Source organism: Pristiophorus japonicus, chromosome 19, assembly GCF_044704955.1.
Source record: "Pristiophorus japonicus isolate sPriJap1 chromosome 19, sPriJap1.hap1, whole genome shotgun sequence".
Taxonomy (NCBI): Eukaryota; Metazoa; Chordata; class Chondrichthyes; family Pristiophoridae; genus Pristiophorus; species Pristiophorus japonicus.
Genome location: NC_091995.1, coordinates 92,061,528 through 92,079,034, shown reverse-complemented (window position 1 = coordinate 92,079,034; position 17,507 = coordinate 92,061,528). Strand labels below are relative to the sequence as shown.

The 17,507-nt window shown below is 47.0% G+C and overlaps 1 protein-coding gene across 7 annotated transcripts in view; it reads left to right on the top strand.

Annotated features, from left to right (window-relative positions):
- The window catches only part of LOC139230043 (synaptotagmin-1-like), a 383,490-nt gene that overhangs the window by 135,176 nt on the left and 230,807 nt on the right, over window positions 1-17,507 (top strand). For 5 of the 7 annotated variants that reach the window (XM_070861801.1, XM_070861802.1, XM_070861807.1 and 2 more), the window contains one exon: window positions 16,185-16,326. The exons of the other annotated variants lie outside the window; for them this stretch is intronic. The gene's annotated coding sequence lies outside the window, so the exon portion shown is untranslated. The remainder of the gene's footprint in view (window positions 1-16,184; window positions 16,327-17,507) is intronic. 7 annotated transcript variants of the gene reach the window in all.

Below are 17,507 nucleotides of genomic sequence, written 5' to 3'. Positions count from 1 at the left end.
CCCTCTTCCAGGTCATCTATGTATATTGTAAACAGTTGTGGTCCCAGCACCGATCCCTGTGGCACACCACTAACCACCGATTTCCAACCCGAAAAGGACCCATTTATCCCGACTCTCTGCTTTCTGTTCGCCAGCCAATACTCTATCCATGCTAATACATTTCCTCTGACTCCGCGTACCTCTATCTTCTGCAGTAACGTTTTGTGTGGCACCTTATCGAATGCCTTTTGGAAATCAAAATACACCACATCCATCGGTACACCTCTATCCACCATGCTTGTTGTATCCTCAAAGAATTCTAGTAAATTAGTTAGATTTCCCCTTCATGAATCCATGTTGCGTCTGCTTGATTGCACTATTCCTATCTAGATGTCCCGCTATTTCTTCCTTAATGATAGTTTCAAGCATTTTCCCCACTACAGATGTTAAACTAACCGGCCTGCAGTTACCTGCCTTTTGTCTGCCCCCTTTTTTAAACAGAGTCGTTACATTAGCTGCTTTCCAATCCGCTGGTACCTCCCCAGAGTCCAGAGAATTTTGGTAGATTATAACGAATGCATCTGCTATAACTTCCGCCATCTCTTTTAATACCCTGGGATGCATTTCATCAGGATCAGGGGACTTGTCTACCTTGAGTCCCATTAGCCTGTCCAGCACTACCCCCCCTAGTGATAGTGATTATATCATGGTCCTCATTTCCCACATTCCCATCACCAGCAATTTTTGCCATGGTTTTTGTGTCTTCCACTGTGAAGACCGAAGCAAAATAATTGTTAAGGTCTCAGCCATTTCCACATTTCCCATTATTAAATGCCCCTTCTCATCTTCTAATGGACCAACATTTACTTTAGTCACTCTTTTCCGTTTTATATATCTGTAAAAGCTTTTACTATCTGTTTTTATGTTTTGCGCAAGTTTACCTTCAAAATCTATCTTTCCTTTCTTTATTGCTGTTGTTTAAAATTTTCCCAATCTTCTAGTTTCTCACTAACCTTGGCCACCTTATACGCATTGGTCTTTGACTTGATACTCTCCTTTATTTCCTTGGTTATCCACGGCTGGTTATCCCTTCTCTTACCGCCCTTCTTTTTCACTGGAATATATTTTTGTTGCGCACTATGAAAGAGCTCCTTAAAAGTCCTCCACTGTTCCTCAATTGTGCCACCGTTTAGTCTGTGTTTCCAGTCTACTTTAGCCAACTCTGCCCTCATCCCACTGTAGTCCCCTTTGTTTAAGCATAGTACGCTCGTTTGATACACTACTTCCTCACCCTCAATCTGTATTACAAATTCAACCATACTGTGATCACTCATTCCGAGAGGATCTTTTACTCGGAGATCATTTATTTTTCCTGTCTCATTACACAGGACCAGATCTAAGATAGCTTGCTCCCTTGTAGGTTCTGTTACATACTGTTCTAAGAAACAATCCCGTATGCATTCTATGAATTCCTCCTCCAGGCTACCCCATGCGATTTGATTTGACCAATCAATATATAGGTTAAAATCCTCCATGACTACTGCTGTTCCTTTTTCACATGCCTACATTATTCCCTTGATTATTGTCCGCCCCACCGTGAAGTTATTATTTGGGGACCTATAAACTACGCCCACCAATGACTTTTTCCCCTTACTATCTCTAATCTCCACCCACAATGATTCAACATTTTGTTCATTAGAGCCAATATCGTCTCTCACAACTGCCCTGATATCATCCTTTATTAACAGAGCTACCTCACCTCCTTTCCCTTCTTGTCTACCTTTCCGAATCGTCAGATACCCCTGTATGTTTAATTACCAGTCTTGGCCACCCTGCAACCATGTTTCTGTAATGGCCACCAAATCGCACCCATTTGTAATGATTTGTGTTGTCAACTCATTTACTTTATTTCGAATGCTGCGTGGATTTAGGTAGAGTGTTTTAATCCTAGTTTTTAAACCATGATTTTTAGTTTTGACCCCTCCTGCAGCCCCTTTATATTCAGTGGCCCTTTTTGTTTTTTGCCTTGGGTTTCTCTGCCCTCCACTTTTACTCATCTCATTTCTGTCTTTTGCTTTTGTCTCCTTTTTGTTTCCCTCTGTCTCCCTGCATTGGTTCCCATCCCCCTGCCATATTAGTTTAACTCCTCCCCAAGAGCACTAGCAAACACTTCCCCTCGGACATTGGTTCCGGTCCTGCCCAGGTGCAGACCGTCCGGTTTGTACTGGTCCCACCTCCCCCAGAACCGGTTCCAATGCCCCAGGAATTTGAATCCCTCCCTGCTGCACCACTGCTCAAGCCATGTATTCATCTGCGCTATCCTGCGATTCCTACTCTGACTAGCATGTGGCACTGACAGCAATCCCGAGATTACTACTTTTGAGGTCCTACTTTTTAATTTAGCTCCTAGCTCCTTAAATTCGTCTCGTAGGACCTCATCCCTTTTTTTACCTATGTCGTTGGTACCAATGTGCACTACGACAACTGGCTGTTCTCCCTCCCTTTTTAGAATGTCCTGCACCCGCTCCGAGACATCCTTGACCCTTGCACCAGGGAGGCAACATACCATCCTGGAGTCTCGGTTGCGGCCGCAGAAACGCCTATTCATTACCCTTACAATTGAATCCCCTATCATTATCGCTCTCCCACTCTTTTTCCTGCCCTCCTGTGCAACAGAGCCAGCCACGGTGCCATGAACTTGGCTGCTGCTGCCCTCCCCTGATGAGTCATCCCCCTCAACAGTACTCAAAGCAGTTTAAGACTGAGATGTGGAGGAATGTCTTCACTCAGAGGGTTGTGAATCTTTGAAATTCACTACTCCAAAGGCCGGTGGATGCTCGGTCGTTGAGTATATTCAAGGATGAGATTGATAGATTTTTGGACTGTAGGGGAATCAAAAGATATGGCGATCGGGTGGAGTTGAGGTCGAAGATAAACCGTGATCTTATTGAATGGCGGAGCAGGCTCGAGGGGCCATATGGCCTGCTCCTGCTCCTATTTCTTATGTTCTTATTTCCCAAACAGCAACAGTAAATACAGTTCAAAAATAATTCATTGAAAATGAAATAATTTGGGATGTCCTGAGAATATGATTCGGCACTATCTATTGCAAATCCTTGTTTCCTTGTTATTAGTATAATTGTAACATTTGGGGCCATTGTGGGCTTATTCACCTGTATTTTTCCTTATAATCATTAATCTTCTTGTTAACTAAACATTCACGTTTGTAATGTATTTGCTTCATGGGTTCTTTGCTTAAGAATTCATAGTAACACATTGCTATTATGAACTCGTTCGTTTAACAATCACAATACACATTACCAGTTCATCTACCAGGCTCACAACCATCTGCCTCATCGTGGATCCTCCGAACCCAACTGGCTGGGGTTTTATTGAGGCTTGTGAACACCACGTGACTGGCGAAGCCACTCCCAACTCAACAGCTCTATAAATCTGTGAGCATAAACATGGTGCATACATTACGTTCATTGGACAACTGCCTCAGCTGGGAGCCTCCTCCAGATGACCATCACTCCTGAAAATGTGGCGAACGACCTTCAGAGATTTGATCACCAGTATTCAGCACAGTTCTAAATTAATGCCTTAGTACACTGGAGAAAAATAAAATCTGTGGGCCCAAATTTGCCCAGGAGTTGCTCTGTTTTTTTTTTGGAGCAAATTGATTTTTCTGGAGGATCTTAAAAAATCCCCATTCTGCACATTTAATTTGCATCAGTGTGAGTTAGTTAGGATTTTTTTTTAGTTTAGCTTCTGCGTGCTCCTGGTGAAGAGACTCGAAGTGTTCGGCGCCTTCTAGGATGCTTCTCCTCTACTTTGAGCGGTCTTGGGCCAGAGATTCCCAAGAGTTGTTACATTTTTTCAAAGAGGCTTTGAGAGTGTCCTTGAAGCGTTTTCTCTGTCCTCCTGGGACTCGTTTGCCGTGACGGAGCTCGGAGTAGAGTGCTTGTTTCGGGAGTCTAGGACCAGGCACGCGGTCAATGTGGCTCATCCATCGGCCAATGCTTCGATGCTGGGGATGTTGGCCTGAGGGGAGCACTGATGTTGGTACGCCTATCCTGTCAATGGATTTGCAGGATTTTGCAGAGGCAACATTGGTGGTACTTCGCCAGTGCTTTGAGGTGCCTTGTGTACATCATGTCTCTGAAGCTTACAGGAGGGCGGGTACCACAACTGCTCTGTAGACCACGAGCTTGGTGCCGGTTTGAGATCTTGGTCTTCGAACACTCTTTTTCCTCAGGCGGCCAAAGGCTGCATTGGCACACTGAACCGTATCATTGTTAACGTTAGTTATCCAAGGGTCATTTAGGGCCTACAATCCAGATTCAGGCTTCATTTACACTATAACTGCAGTTTTAGTGCAACTAGCTATTACTGCAAGTGGGGTCATGACATTAGGTGCCTGTTGGTGGTGCTCTTTCCCAACAGTGGCAGCAATGCTGACTCCCTGTGGTGGTGTTGGATTTTGATCTTGCACTGAACCTAACTATGCCCAACAGCACTGCCAGGAGGAATGCTGGAGTAATACAACACCAACAGAGAAAACACAGGAATAATGGAAACAGGAATAATGGAAACGAGACAACTAATCCAGTGCGTAATGAATTTACTTCTTGGGTTCCTTGCTTAAGAATTCATAGCAACACATTGCTATTAAGAACTAGTTGGTTTATTAGCAAAGTTTTAACAATCACACTACACATTACCAGTTCATCCACCAGGCTCACAACCACCTGCCTCATCGTGGATCCCCCGAACCCAACTGGCTGGGGTTTTATTGAGTCTTGTGAACATCACGTGACTGGTTAAGCCACTCCCAACTCAACAGCTCGACAACTATTTTAGTTGCACCTGTAAGACAATAAATCATTAAATCAAGTGCCACCTAATTAAAGGGGGGGGGGTGGAGTGGGGGGCACCAAAACCGACAAACTTAAACAAATTCAATTTTAGACATTACGTGGTTCAAATTAAAATTTGGTTGCCGGGGGTGATGATGCACTCCAGTTCCTCTGGCGCCCACCTCTCGCGGAAGGCCGCGAGCTTACCGGTGGACAGCGCATGCTCCATCTCCAGGGACACCCTGGCTCGGATGTAACTGCGGAAGAAAGGCAGGTAGTCGGGCTGAACGACCCCATTGACCACCCGCTGCCTGGACCGATTGATGGCCACCTTGGCCATGCCCAGGAGCAATCCTACAAAGAGATCTTCCGACCTGCCCGCACAGGGTGCCCAAAGATCAGGAGTGTGGGATTGAAGGGCAACCAGAATTTGAGGAGCAGCCTCTTCAAATAATGGAAGAGGAGCTGCAACCTCGCACACTCTACATAAACATGGAACACGGACTCCTCTAGACTGCAGAAATTACAGGCGGTCTGGGAGCCCGTGAGCCGACTTAAAAGCTTATTGCACGGGACTGCTCCGTGCAACACCCTCCAGGCAAAGTCCCCAATAAATAAAGGGAGGACTACCACGTAGAGAGCACTCCATTGGGGACCCCTGCTTCCTCCGGACGGCAATCAACAGCTCTACAACTATTTTAGTTGTATACTTTAATCAAGTGCCCCCTGATCAAAGGGGGGGGCACACTCCAAAACCTTTTCACGTGTCCCCTTGTTTTTTTTTGATGGCACTAGAAACACAAATTATATAAGTGCCCCCTGGCTAAAAGGGTGGGGGGCATTAAAACCGACAACTTAAACAAATTAAACTTTAGACACTAAGATCAAATTAAAATTTGGTTGCCGGTGGTGATGATGCACTCCAGTCCCTCCGGCGCCCACCTCCCGCGGAAGGCCGCGAGCATACCGGTGGACACCGCGTGTTCCATCTCCAGGGACACCCTGGCTCAGATGTAACTGTGGAAGAGAGGCAGGCAGTCGGGCTGAACGACCCCCTCGACCGCCCGCTGCCTGGACTGGCTGATGGCCCCCTTGGCCATGTCCAGGAGCAGTCTTACGAGGATGCCCTCCGACCTGTCCGCTCCCCTCCACACAGGGTGCCCAAAGATCAGGAGTGTGGGACTGAAGTGCAACCAGAATTTGAGGAGCAGCCCCTTCAGCTATTGGAAGAGGGGCTGCAACCCAATAAAAACGTGGAACACGGACTCCTCCAGACCGCAGAAATTACAGGCGGGCATGGGAGTCCATGAACCGACTTAAAAACTTATTGCAAGGGATTGCTCCATGCAACACCCTCCAGGCCAAGTCCCCAATAAATAAAGGGAGAACTTCCGCGTAGACAGCACTCCATTGTGGACCCCCGCCTCCTCCGGATGGCAATCAACAGCTCGACAACTATTTTAGTTGTATCAGTAACCAAGTGCCCCTCTGATTAAAGGGGGGGGCGGGGGGGAGCACACTTCAAAAACTTTTCAAGTGCCCCCTTGTTTTTTTTTTATTTTGTGTTTTTTTTGAGGGCACTGGAACACAAATTATACAAGTACTCCTTAGCTAAAAGGGGAGGGGCACTAAAACTGACAACTTAAACAGATTAAACTTTAGACATTAAAATCAAATTAAAATTTGGTTGCCGGGGGGGGGGGGGGGTGATGATGCGCTTCAGTCCCTCCGGTGCCCACCTCTCGCAGAAGGCCGCGAGCGTACCGGTGAACACCGCGTGCTCCAGCTCCAGGGACACCCTGGCTCGGATGTAACTGTGGAAGAGAGGTAGACAGTCGGGCTGAATGACCCCGTCGACCGCCTGCTGATGGCCCCCTTTCCGTGCCCAGGAGCAGCTCTGTAACTCTTTTGATTGGAGACAAAATTAACCAGTTAAGTCAAGTGCCCCCCAATCTGGGGGACACGCCAAACATTTTTCAACTGCCCTTTTTTTCTTTTTTTGACTTTTTTTGTTTTTTTTTGTGATTTTTTTTTTGGGCAATCATAAATTTTACAAGTGCCCCCTATAAAAGGGGAAGGGGACACTAAAAATCCGGCAATAAACAAATTAAACTTTAAAACGTATAAAATCAAATTAAAATTTGGTTGCCGAGGGTAACGATGCACTCCAGTCCCTCCGGTGCCCACCTCTCGTGGAAGGCTGCGGGCGTATCGGTGGACACCGCGTGCTCCATCTCCAGGGACACCCTGGCACGGATGTAACCGCGGAAAAGAGGCAGGCAATCGGGCTGAATGACACCCTTGACCGCCTGCTGCCTGGACCAGCTGATGGTCCCCTTGGCCGTGCCCAGGAGCAACTCTATAAACCTGTGAGCATACTCACAGGTGCATACATTACACAGTGGAAGTAATTTACTAGGATTTTTAGAAAGCTTTGGTAAAGCTACACACGCTGGTTTTATAAAGAAGATTAAGGCTCAAGAATTAATCTTAATTTAACTAGCTGGCTTAGCATTAGATTTCAGAAATTGGTGAGATGTGGAAAGTGAGTGACTGGTGGAATCCACATAATCTTTTCTGGTTTTCTTTCCTACTCACACTATGCATCATGATGTGGCGGAGGGCATTTCTTGTGAATCAAAGTTTGTTGATGACACCGAGCTAGATGGTCAAGAGAGAGACCAACAGCATTCCAAGGGTCTTTGACCAATTGACAGTATTTGGCAAAAGAACCAGAGACGACATGAGAAAAAAATTTTATGCGCAAGAAAGACTTGCATTTATATAGCGCCTTTCACGATCACCGGATATCCCAAAGCACTTTACAGCCAATGAAGTACTTTTGAAGTGTAGTCACTGTCGTAATGTAGGAAACGCAGCAGCCAATTTGCGCGCAGCAAGCTCCCACAAATAGCAATGTGATAATGACCGGATAATCTGTTTTTGTGATGTTGATTGAGGGATAAATATTGGCCCCAGGGCACCCGGGAGAACCCCCCTGCTCTTCTTCGAAATAGTGGGCATGGAAATGTTTACATCCACCTGAGAGAGCAGACGGGTCATCGGTTTTAATGCTTCATCTGAAAGACGTCACCTCTGCCAATGCAGCACTTGCTCAGTACAGCACTGGAGTGTCTGCCTAGATTTTTGTGCTCAAGTATCTCTGGTGTGATATTTAAACCCACAACCTTCTGACTCAGAGGCAAGAGTGCTACCAACTGAGCCACTGGCTGACACAGTGAGTGAGCGAGTTGTTGTGATCTGCAATGCACCGCCTTAAAGGGCGGTGGGTGCAAATTCAATTATAACTTTCAGCGTTGGATAAATACCTAAAATGGAATCATTTGCAGGGATATGGGAAAAGAGCAGGGGAGTGGGACAAATTGGTTCGCTCTTTCAAAGAGCCGGCACAGGCACGAGGGGCCGAATAGCCTCCTTCTGTGCTGTACTCAAAGCCATGAACTCATTGAATGGTGGTGCAGGCTCGAAGGGCTGAATGGCCGACTCCTGCACCTATTTTCTATGGGCCCAAGTTTCGGCCTCAGTTGCTCCTGATTTTATGGAGCAACTGGTGTAGAAGGAATATCTTAGAAATTCAAATTCTCGGCATTTAGTTTGCTCCAGTTCTAGTCAGGCCGGCCACTTGCGCCTGTTTTCAAAGTTTCGGCAGTGAAAACTTACTCCAAACTAACTTAGAATGGAGTAAGTGAAGATTTTTGTACGCTCGAAAAAACCTTGTCTACACTTTAGAAAATCAGGCGTAGGTTACAAATCAGGTGTAGGGAATGGGGGGGGGGGGTTCAAAGGGAAGTTTACAAACATTAAACACTTCAGTTTTACAAATAAAGAGCCATCATCAATAATAAATGATTAAAAACATCAATAAATCAACCAATAAATCAATCAAAATAAATAAATAAGAAATAATTTTTTTTTAAATCAATAAATAAAACATTTTCTACTTACCGACTGCAGCACCGGAAGCCCTCCAACAGCATGCTGGGATGCCCCCCCCCCCCCCCCCACCCCCAGTGTGTCTCTGTCAGTGTCTCTATCTCTCTGTCTGTCTGTGTGTGTCTCTCACTATCTGTCTGTCAGTGTCTGTGTTTCTGACAGCGAGGGGAGGGGGAGGAGGGGGGTAGAGGGAGAGGGGAGGACAGGGAGAGAGGGGGGCAGGGGGAGGGGAGGGAGGGAGGCAGAGGAGGAGAGAGGGAAGGGGGAGGGATGGGGGAGAAGGGAAGGGGGAGAAGGGGAAGGGGAGGAGAAGGGGAAAGGGGGGGAGAAGGGGAAAGAGAGGGGGGAAAAGGAAAGGAGAAGGGGGGGAAAGGAAAGGAGAAGGGGGGAAAGGAGAAGGGGAAGGAGAGGGGGAAGGAGAATGGGGGGGAAGGAGAATGAGGGGGGTAAAGGAGAGGGGGGGAAAGGAGCGGGGGGGGAAAGGGGGGGAAAGGAGAGGGTTGGGGGGAAAGGAGAAGGGGGAGGGAGGCTGAACAGGCCGGGCCTGACCGGGCCCAAGACTTCGGGCAGGGCCCGTCCCCAGCACCAGATTTACAGGTAGGTGGCGTTGGGTCGGGTCGGGTCCGGGGTCGGGGGGGGAGCACGGGTCGGGTTGGGGCGGAGGGAGGTCGGGTAGGGTCGGGTCTGGTCCGGGGGGAGGGCAGTCGCGATCACGGGGTCGGGTCAGGAGCACGGGTCGGGTCGGGAGGGGCGGGGAGGAGGGAGGTCGGGTTGGTTCGGGTAGGGAGGGAGCACGGGTCAGGTTGGGTCGGTTCGGTTCGGGTCAGGGGGGGGCAGAGGGAGGTCAGGTTGGGTCGGGTCGGGTCTGGGTGGGGGCGGGGTCGGAAGCGCGGGTCGGGTCGGGGGTGGGGTGGTGGGAGGGAGGTCGGTTCGGTTCGGGTCGGGGGGGGAGGGAGGAGGGAGGGAGGGAGAGGGAGGTCAGGTCGGGTGGGGAGTGGGGGAGGGTCGGGTCCGGTCCAGTCCGGTCTGGGGGCTGGGGCAGGGAAGCGGGAGTCGAGTCGGGTCGGGAAGAAGCAGGAGCTGGGCATGGGAGGAGCCTTATCCACGCAGCCCCAGTGAGGCCATTCGGCCAGGGCTAGGGGCTGCGTGCTTCGGGTCCCTCCCACACAGTTTTGGGCGCCTGGAGCTACTGCACATGCGCGCCCACTATAGCGCGCATGTGCAGAGGACCCGGCACTGTTTTCAGCGCAGGGACCTAACTCTGCCCCCTACAGCTCGTGCTGCGCTGCGCCTTTTGGGATTCATGCACAAGGACCCCCAGGTCCCTCTGCACTGCAGCATGTTGTAATTTATCCCCATACAAATAATATTCCCTTTTACTGTTTTTTTTCCGACAATCACACTACACATTACCAGTTCATCCACTAGGCTCACAACTGCATACCTCATCGTGGAGCCCCTGGTTGGGGTTTTATTGAGTCTTATGAACATCACGTGACTGGTTAAGCCACTCCCAACTCACAGGTGCATACATTACACACGGCGTACGCATGCCTCACAGTTTTGCAGGTTGCAGCAAAAAGACCTGTGATTTTCCCTGTCTCAGAATCTCCCAAATGTGACCCGTGGCTCGCTAGGTGGTAGTGCCAACAGTTCTGTGCCCGTAAGATCCTATAACTACCCAGATCACTACCTGGATCACTTCCAGAGCCTCAGAGAACTGGCACCATTTAGTTGGGTTTATGGAAGTGGGTGCAAGTCAACGATGGTAGCATCACGTTGATACATAGCCACAGGTGTAAAAGATTCCATTTCAACTTTAAACATTGGACAGCGCTCAGGAGAATGTTTGCGAATGCCGGGGAACCCCTCATGAGAATTTAAGAAACATGTTTAGATGATTAAATTGGGCCTCTTGCTATAAATCCAGCCCAGAATGATGGCTCCGCTGGCTGTCCAAGTCACATGTTTGAGCCGATTCAATCCAGTTTCCCAGAGAATGCGGACTCGCAGTACGAAACTGATCTTAATTTGACGCGAAACGGCACAAAATTGGCACCCGCGCTCAAAGGGAGGCCGCAGCATACCTGTTGTGGGAAATAAAAAATGTGACGCTCGTGAGATGGCTGCTGCTCTTTGGGGTTGAGGCATATTTTTGTTGTGGTGCAGAGAGAGCAAGAGCTTTAGCTCTCTCTGTAAACTCACACTGTACCGGACCTGGAAGTGATTGATGATGACACAGTGATCGTAAATCTGCCATTTTCACCCTTCACCGATTCGAACACAGGAAAAACACTCGTACAAAAATATTATTCGGTTCGGAACCCGATTTGAATCGTAAGTAAGAAATGCAGCCTTCAAACAACCTTGTTGTTGATCCTAGAAATGATTACGTTTCCATATCACATAACAGGAATGCTGCAGGAGTTGTGTACAACTGGAGTTCGGACATATGGAAAAACCCAGGGCTTGAGCAGAGAGGCTGTCCAGTGGGTAATAGTTGGCTGTTCCTGCCCCTGCAGAACTGAATGTCTCTGGGATGCCTCGCCATGTCTGCGAGGGGGGTGGGGGGGGGGTGTCCCTGTGGCTCAGTGGGTAGCACTCTCGCCTCTGAGTTAGAAGGTTGTAGGATCAAACCCCACTCCAGAGATCTGAGCACATAAACGCAGTACTGATGGAGTGCAATGCTGCCAGAGGTGCCGTCCTTGGATGGGATGTTAAAACGAAGCCCCATCTGCTCTCTCAGACCGACATTAAAAAAACCATGGCCCCTAATCAAAGAAGAACAAGGGAGATCTCCCCAATAATTATCTCTCAAGCAACGTCACTAAAAAATAGATGATCTGATCATGATCTCATTGCTGTTTGTGGGAGCTTGCTGTGCGCAAATTGGCTGCTGCATTTCCTACATTACAACAGTGACTATACTTCAAAAAGTACTTAATTGGCTGTAAAGCAGCTTGAAACATCCTGAGATCATGAAAGGCGCTATATAAATGCAAGTTCTTTCAATATTTAGGCGCAGGAAAGTGATCGTGGCCCTAATTAGTAACATATTTCCTGCCAATGCACAGGGTGGAGAGAGACAGGGTTGATCACAGCATTTGGCAAGATCTCAGCTGCTGGGTATCTTTCAGATGAGACATTAAACCATGGTCCGTCTGCCCTCTCAGGTGAACGTAAAAGAACCCAGTGAACTATTTCTTGTTTGAAAGGTGCAAACGTGATTTTACAAGTGCACGTATGGTTTAGTGAATGTTTTGCGCGTGCCCAATTATTCCCGTAGTTGTTTCTGTGTACACCTTATGTGCTGCCCCATGTATGTTTGACGTAAACTTTCCCCAACCCATGGCGTTGTACCTCCAACGTCGTGGGCACATTTTGTGGACTTGTAAACCGATTCAAGCTAGGTGTTCACGAGTGGAAGATTCGCAGGCACAGGCCTATTTCTTTGACATGACGGCGAAAAAAGAAAGACTTGCTACAAATTCAAATCTGCCGTGGGTGCTAGCTCGAGTTCAGCAGTGTGTCAGTTGCTCCCGTAAGGGTCTTTTACTGTTATGGGAGTTGATGCACACTGCTGTATATTACATAAGACATTAGAAATAGGAGCAGAAGTAGACCATTATGCCCCTCGAGCCTGCTCCGCCATTCAATAAGATCATGGCTGATCTGATCTTGGCCTCAACTCCATTTCCCTGCCCGCTCCCCATAACCTTTGATCCCCTTATCGTTCTAAAATCTGTCTATCTCCACCTTAAATATATTCAATGACCCAGCCTCTACAGCTCTCTGTGGTAGAGAATTCCAAAGATTCACGACCCTCTGAGAGAAGAAATTCCTCCTCATTTCTGATTTAAATGTGCGACCCCTTATTCTGAAACTATGCCCCCTAGTTCTAGATCCCCCCACGAGGGGAAACATCCTCTCAGCATCGACCCTGTCCAGCCCCCTCACAATCTTATACATTTCAATAAGATTACCTCTCATTCTTCTAAACTCCAATGAGTATAGGCCCAACCTGCTCAACCTTTCTTCATAAGACAACCCCTTCATCTCAGGAACCCAGTGTTGCGATTGCGATTGTAACAGTAGCACATCCTGTGAACTGAAGTGCATTTCTTCACTCTCTCCAAAGGCAGACTGAGGGAACACTTGATGGGACAAGGCCAGATAAGCTGCTTTACTACATGCCACATGAGTATACAGACCACCAATTACTATCAAAACTCACGTATTCCACTCAGCTTTACTCTCTTTCACACACAGAAAGAAAATAATAAACACGCCACGCTACTCCACTGCCTCACCCGTATTTTCAGAATTATCTTACTTTCTCTACAGCTACTGGTTATAAGAAACTGAACCCTGCAATTTGGCCTTAAACTCAGGGAAGGGCCTTCTCTCCCCCTGCAATCTGCTATTCTTTAGTCAGCCTGACTCCAGTGGTAGCTTATAGTCAACCGCACTATTTCCCATCCAAGAGCAGAATCAACAACAACTTATATTTATATAGCGCCTTTAATGGAGTGAAATGTCCCACGGTGCTTCACAGGAGTATTATGAGATAAAAAATTTGAACCGAGCCGCATAAGTAGAAATTAGTGCAGGTGGCCAAAAGCTTGGTCAAAGAGGTAGATTTTAAGGAGCGTTTTGAAGGAGGAAAGAGAGGTAGAGAGTCGGAGAGATTTAGGGAGGGAGTTCCAGAGCTTGGGGCCTAGGCAACAGAAGGCACGGCCACCAATGGTTGAGCGATTATAATCAGGGATGCTCAAGCGGGCAGAATTAGAGGAGCGCAGACATCTCGGGGGGTTGTGGGGCTGGAGGAGATTACAGAGATAGGGAGGGGTGAGGCCATGGAGGGATTTGAAAATAAGGATGAGAATTTTGAAATCAAGGTGTTGCTTAACTGGAAACCAATGTAGATCAGCGAGCACAGGGGGTGATGGGTGAGTAGGACTTGGTGTGAGTTAGAACACGGGGCAGCGAGCACAGGGGTGATGGGTGAGCGGGACTTGGTGCGAGCTAGGACATGGGCATCCACCATCCTAATTGGCAATGAACCCTGCGGAGTTCAAACGAATGGAGTTTCTATAACAATCATTTGAATGTTAAACCATTTTTTTATTGTCTGCAGCACATTGCTTTGGCTACCCTGTCTGAATCTTAATCTGTGGCTCAGTGGGTAGCACTCTCGCCTCTGAATCAGAAGGTTGTGGGTTCAATTCCCAATCCTTGGACATAAGCATAAAAAAATCTAGACTAACATTCCAGTGTAGCAATGAGGGAGTGCTGCACTGTTGGAGGTGCCATTTTTGGATGAGACATTAAACCGAGGCCCCGTCTGCTCTCTCAGGTGGACGTAAAAAATCCCATGGCACTATTTCGAAGAGGAGCAGGGGAGTTATCCCCGGTGTCCTGGCCAATATTTATCCCTCAATCAACATAACAAAAAAAAAGATTATCTGGTCATTATTACATTGCTGTTTGTGGGAGCTTGCTGTGCGTAAATTGGCTGCCATGTTTCCTACATTGCAACAGTGACTAAACTCCAAAAGTACTTCATCGGTTGTAAAGCGTTTTGTGATGTCCGGTGGTCATGTAAGGCGCTATATAAATGCAAGTCTTTGATCTCTATCTCCCAGACCCTACTGTCCTCTACATGTAACCCCCTAAGAGCTAAGTTTAATAACATAAAATAAGAATGTAAGAAATAGGAGCAGGTGTAGGCCAGTTGGCCCCTCAAGCCTGCTCCACCATTCAATAAGATCATGGCTGATCTTCTACCTCAACTCCACCTTCCCACACTATCCCCATATCCCTTGATTCTCTTAGTGTCCAGAAATTCATCATTCAGCTCAATAGTTATATTTTTAACATACGTTACGCCAAAATCTCTACCTCACATCCACTGTGGTGGCAAGATTGGAACTCCCATAACGTGCCTGGTTTGTCCCATTTGTTCAGTGCCTGATCCCCTCTTGCAAAAAACATCTCAAGCACTTCACAGGTAATGATTTACATTGTAGTGAAGTGAATGTTGTTGTTTATACAAATGTGACTGAAACCAGGATAGACTGACAGCACTTTCTATTATACTATCGGAGCAGTAGTTCCATGAATGCAGTGGCTCCCTTGGTACCAGGTCTTCTTCACCATGTTTATATATAGGCTGTGGTGGGGTGGGGGTGGGGGCCGGCGGGGGAGGTGGTGCGTTTGGATTTAGCAACTGTATATGCACATCAAAAACCACAAACACCATCAGATGAACCCGCTAAAGTATTGAAGAAATTAAAGGTGCGTGCAACAGACAGAAACAAGTCTTTGGAAATTACTGTGTGAGCATTCAGAAAATGCCTGTGCTTTGTTTGTTAGCTTGAGTGGTGTTGTACTGTTCTCACTAATGAGTTAATTAACAGCGAGCTGTTCAGTTGGTTGGGTAAGATGAACTGTTCCTTAATTTAGACCTCAGTGAGAGAGAGGGAATGCAGCACTGTTTATCCCAGAGGAACTATGCAGATATTTTAGAACCATTATACAACGGCTACGTGGGAACAAAGTGAATAAACAATAGGCGGAGGTGGTTATGGGGCATTGAGAATGATGCATTTGAAGTGAGATCACAACCCTGGCAAATTCTTGATTCATGGATACATGAAAGAAAGGTGGCCTGCCTTCTGCTCTGTCTGTTTTATGTATCTGTGTGTCTCTCTTTTTATTTCTCCCTCCCTCTCTCTCAGAAGGTTATGGGTTCAAGTCCCATCCCAGAGGGACTTGAGCACATAAATCTAGGCTGACACTCCAGTACAGCGCTGAGGGAGCGCCGCACTGTTGGAGGTGCCATCTTTCGGATGAGCCGTTAAACCGAGGCCCCGCCTGCTCTCTCAGGTGGGCGTAACTATGGGGCCAATATTTATCCCTCAATCAACATCGCTGAAACAGATTATCTGGTTATTAACACATTGCTGTTTGTGGTAGTGTAGAAGGCAGGAGAGATTTAAGAGACAAAAGGGATAATGGGCAAAAATGAGATGGTAATGGCACGAGCTGCCATGGGAAAGAGAGAAAAAAGGGCAGTTGGTGATGATTCCCCCATTCACACCCTATTTCGATGCAACTTTTGTTTCTTAACTTGTTCCATTACCATCTCATTTTGCCCATCATTCCTTTTGTCTCTCAAATCTCTCCTGCCTTCCACCCTATCACAGGCCTTCCCTTTTGCTCTTTCCTCCCCTCCCCCTTTCAGTGTTCCCTGCACTTCCTTAAGAATCGGTTACATTTCGACCTGTTCCAGTTCTGACGAAGGGTCACAGCCCCGAAATGTTAACTCTGTTTCTCGCTCTACAGATGCTGCCTGACCCGCTTAGATTTTGCTTTTGTATTACTCTTCAGAAGACCATTTTCATCTGTTTCATTTGGTTCTGGAAGAGCTGAAATTAATGGAGGATGGAAGGCTGGCCAGGAGAGCATCGGAGCCATTGAGTCTGAAGATGATGCCAGCGTGTGTCAGAGTTTCAGCGACAAATGCATTGAGGTAGGGTGGAGCCAGGTGATATTATGGAGGTGGACGTATGAGATCTTTCTGATGGAGAGGATATGGGGTTGTGTGCTCAGCTCGGGGTCGGAAAGGCTGCCGAGGTTGCGAGCAGTCTGGGTTCAGCCTGAGATGGTGACCGGAGAAGGAAATGCAGTCAGTTAGAGAATGTTTTTATTAATAGTTACATGACTTATACATTCCACATAACCAGTATGATTCTAGAAACATTAAGATCAAATGCTCACAGATTTATTCAGAATATATTACTTACAATCGCACCTGCTGATTGGGGATTCAAACGTGTTACAGCTCTGAGCTCAGTAATTAGATTTGGCCAACCCTTCAAATTAAAATTCCCATTACAGTTTGCTACTTTCAAACCTTTCTTTGACTATAAATTACTAATCAAAGTGCCCTTAATAGCCATGCTGAGCAAGGCTTGATCATGACTTGTTCTGTTGCCTAGGCCCCAAACTCTGGAACTTAACCACTCTGCCTCTCTTTTGCTCTTTCCTCCTTCAACGCTCCTTAAAACATACCTCTTTGACCAATCTTTTGATCACCTGCATTAATTTCTACTTATGCGACTCAGTGTCAAATTGTTTTTATCTCATAATACTCCTGTGAAGCGCCTTGCGACGTTTCACTACGTTAAAGGCGCTATATAAATACAAGATGTTCTTTTTTGTTCACATGTTCTGTTTTGTATCTCTAAGCTACACGGACACATGAACAATGGGTGAATTATATTATTGATTGACATGGGTGAGCATGATGCAATTTTTGAAAAATTTTGCTTTACCAAGTTCTCAGGCTCCTGTGTCGCTCCTTCCTGAGGTCTAGTACTTGGCAGTGCCAGTTCTGTTTTCTCTCTCAAGGTCTGTGAGACACATAGGCCCCTTTCTCTCCCGTGCTTAGCTTGAGAGGGAACATTGCTGCCTTGAATTGGTTCTGGTCTCCACTGTGCACACTCTGGTCTCCATATTACAAAAAGGTTATCGAGGCAACAGGAGAAGGTGCAACAAAAGATTGACTGGGGTGATACCAGAACTGAGAGGTTATAACTAACAGGAAAGACTGAACAGTTTGGGGCTCTTTTCTCTTGAAAAGAGAAGGCTGAGGGGTGAGCCAATAGAGTTCTTCAAAATTATTAAGGGTTCGATAGGGTAGATGTAGAG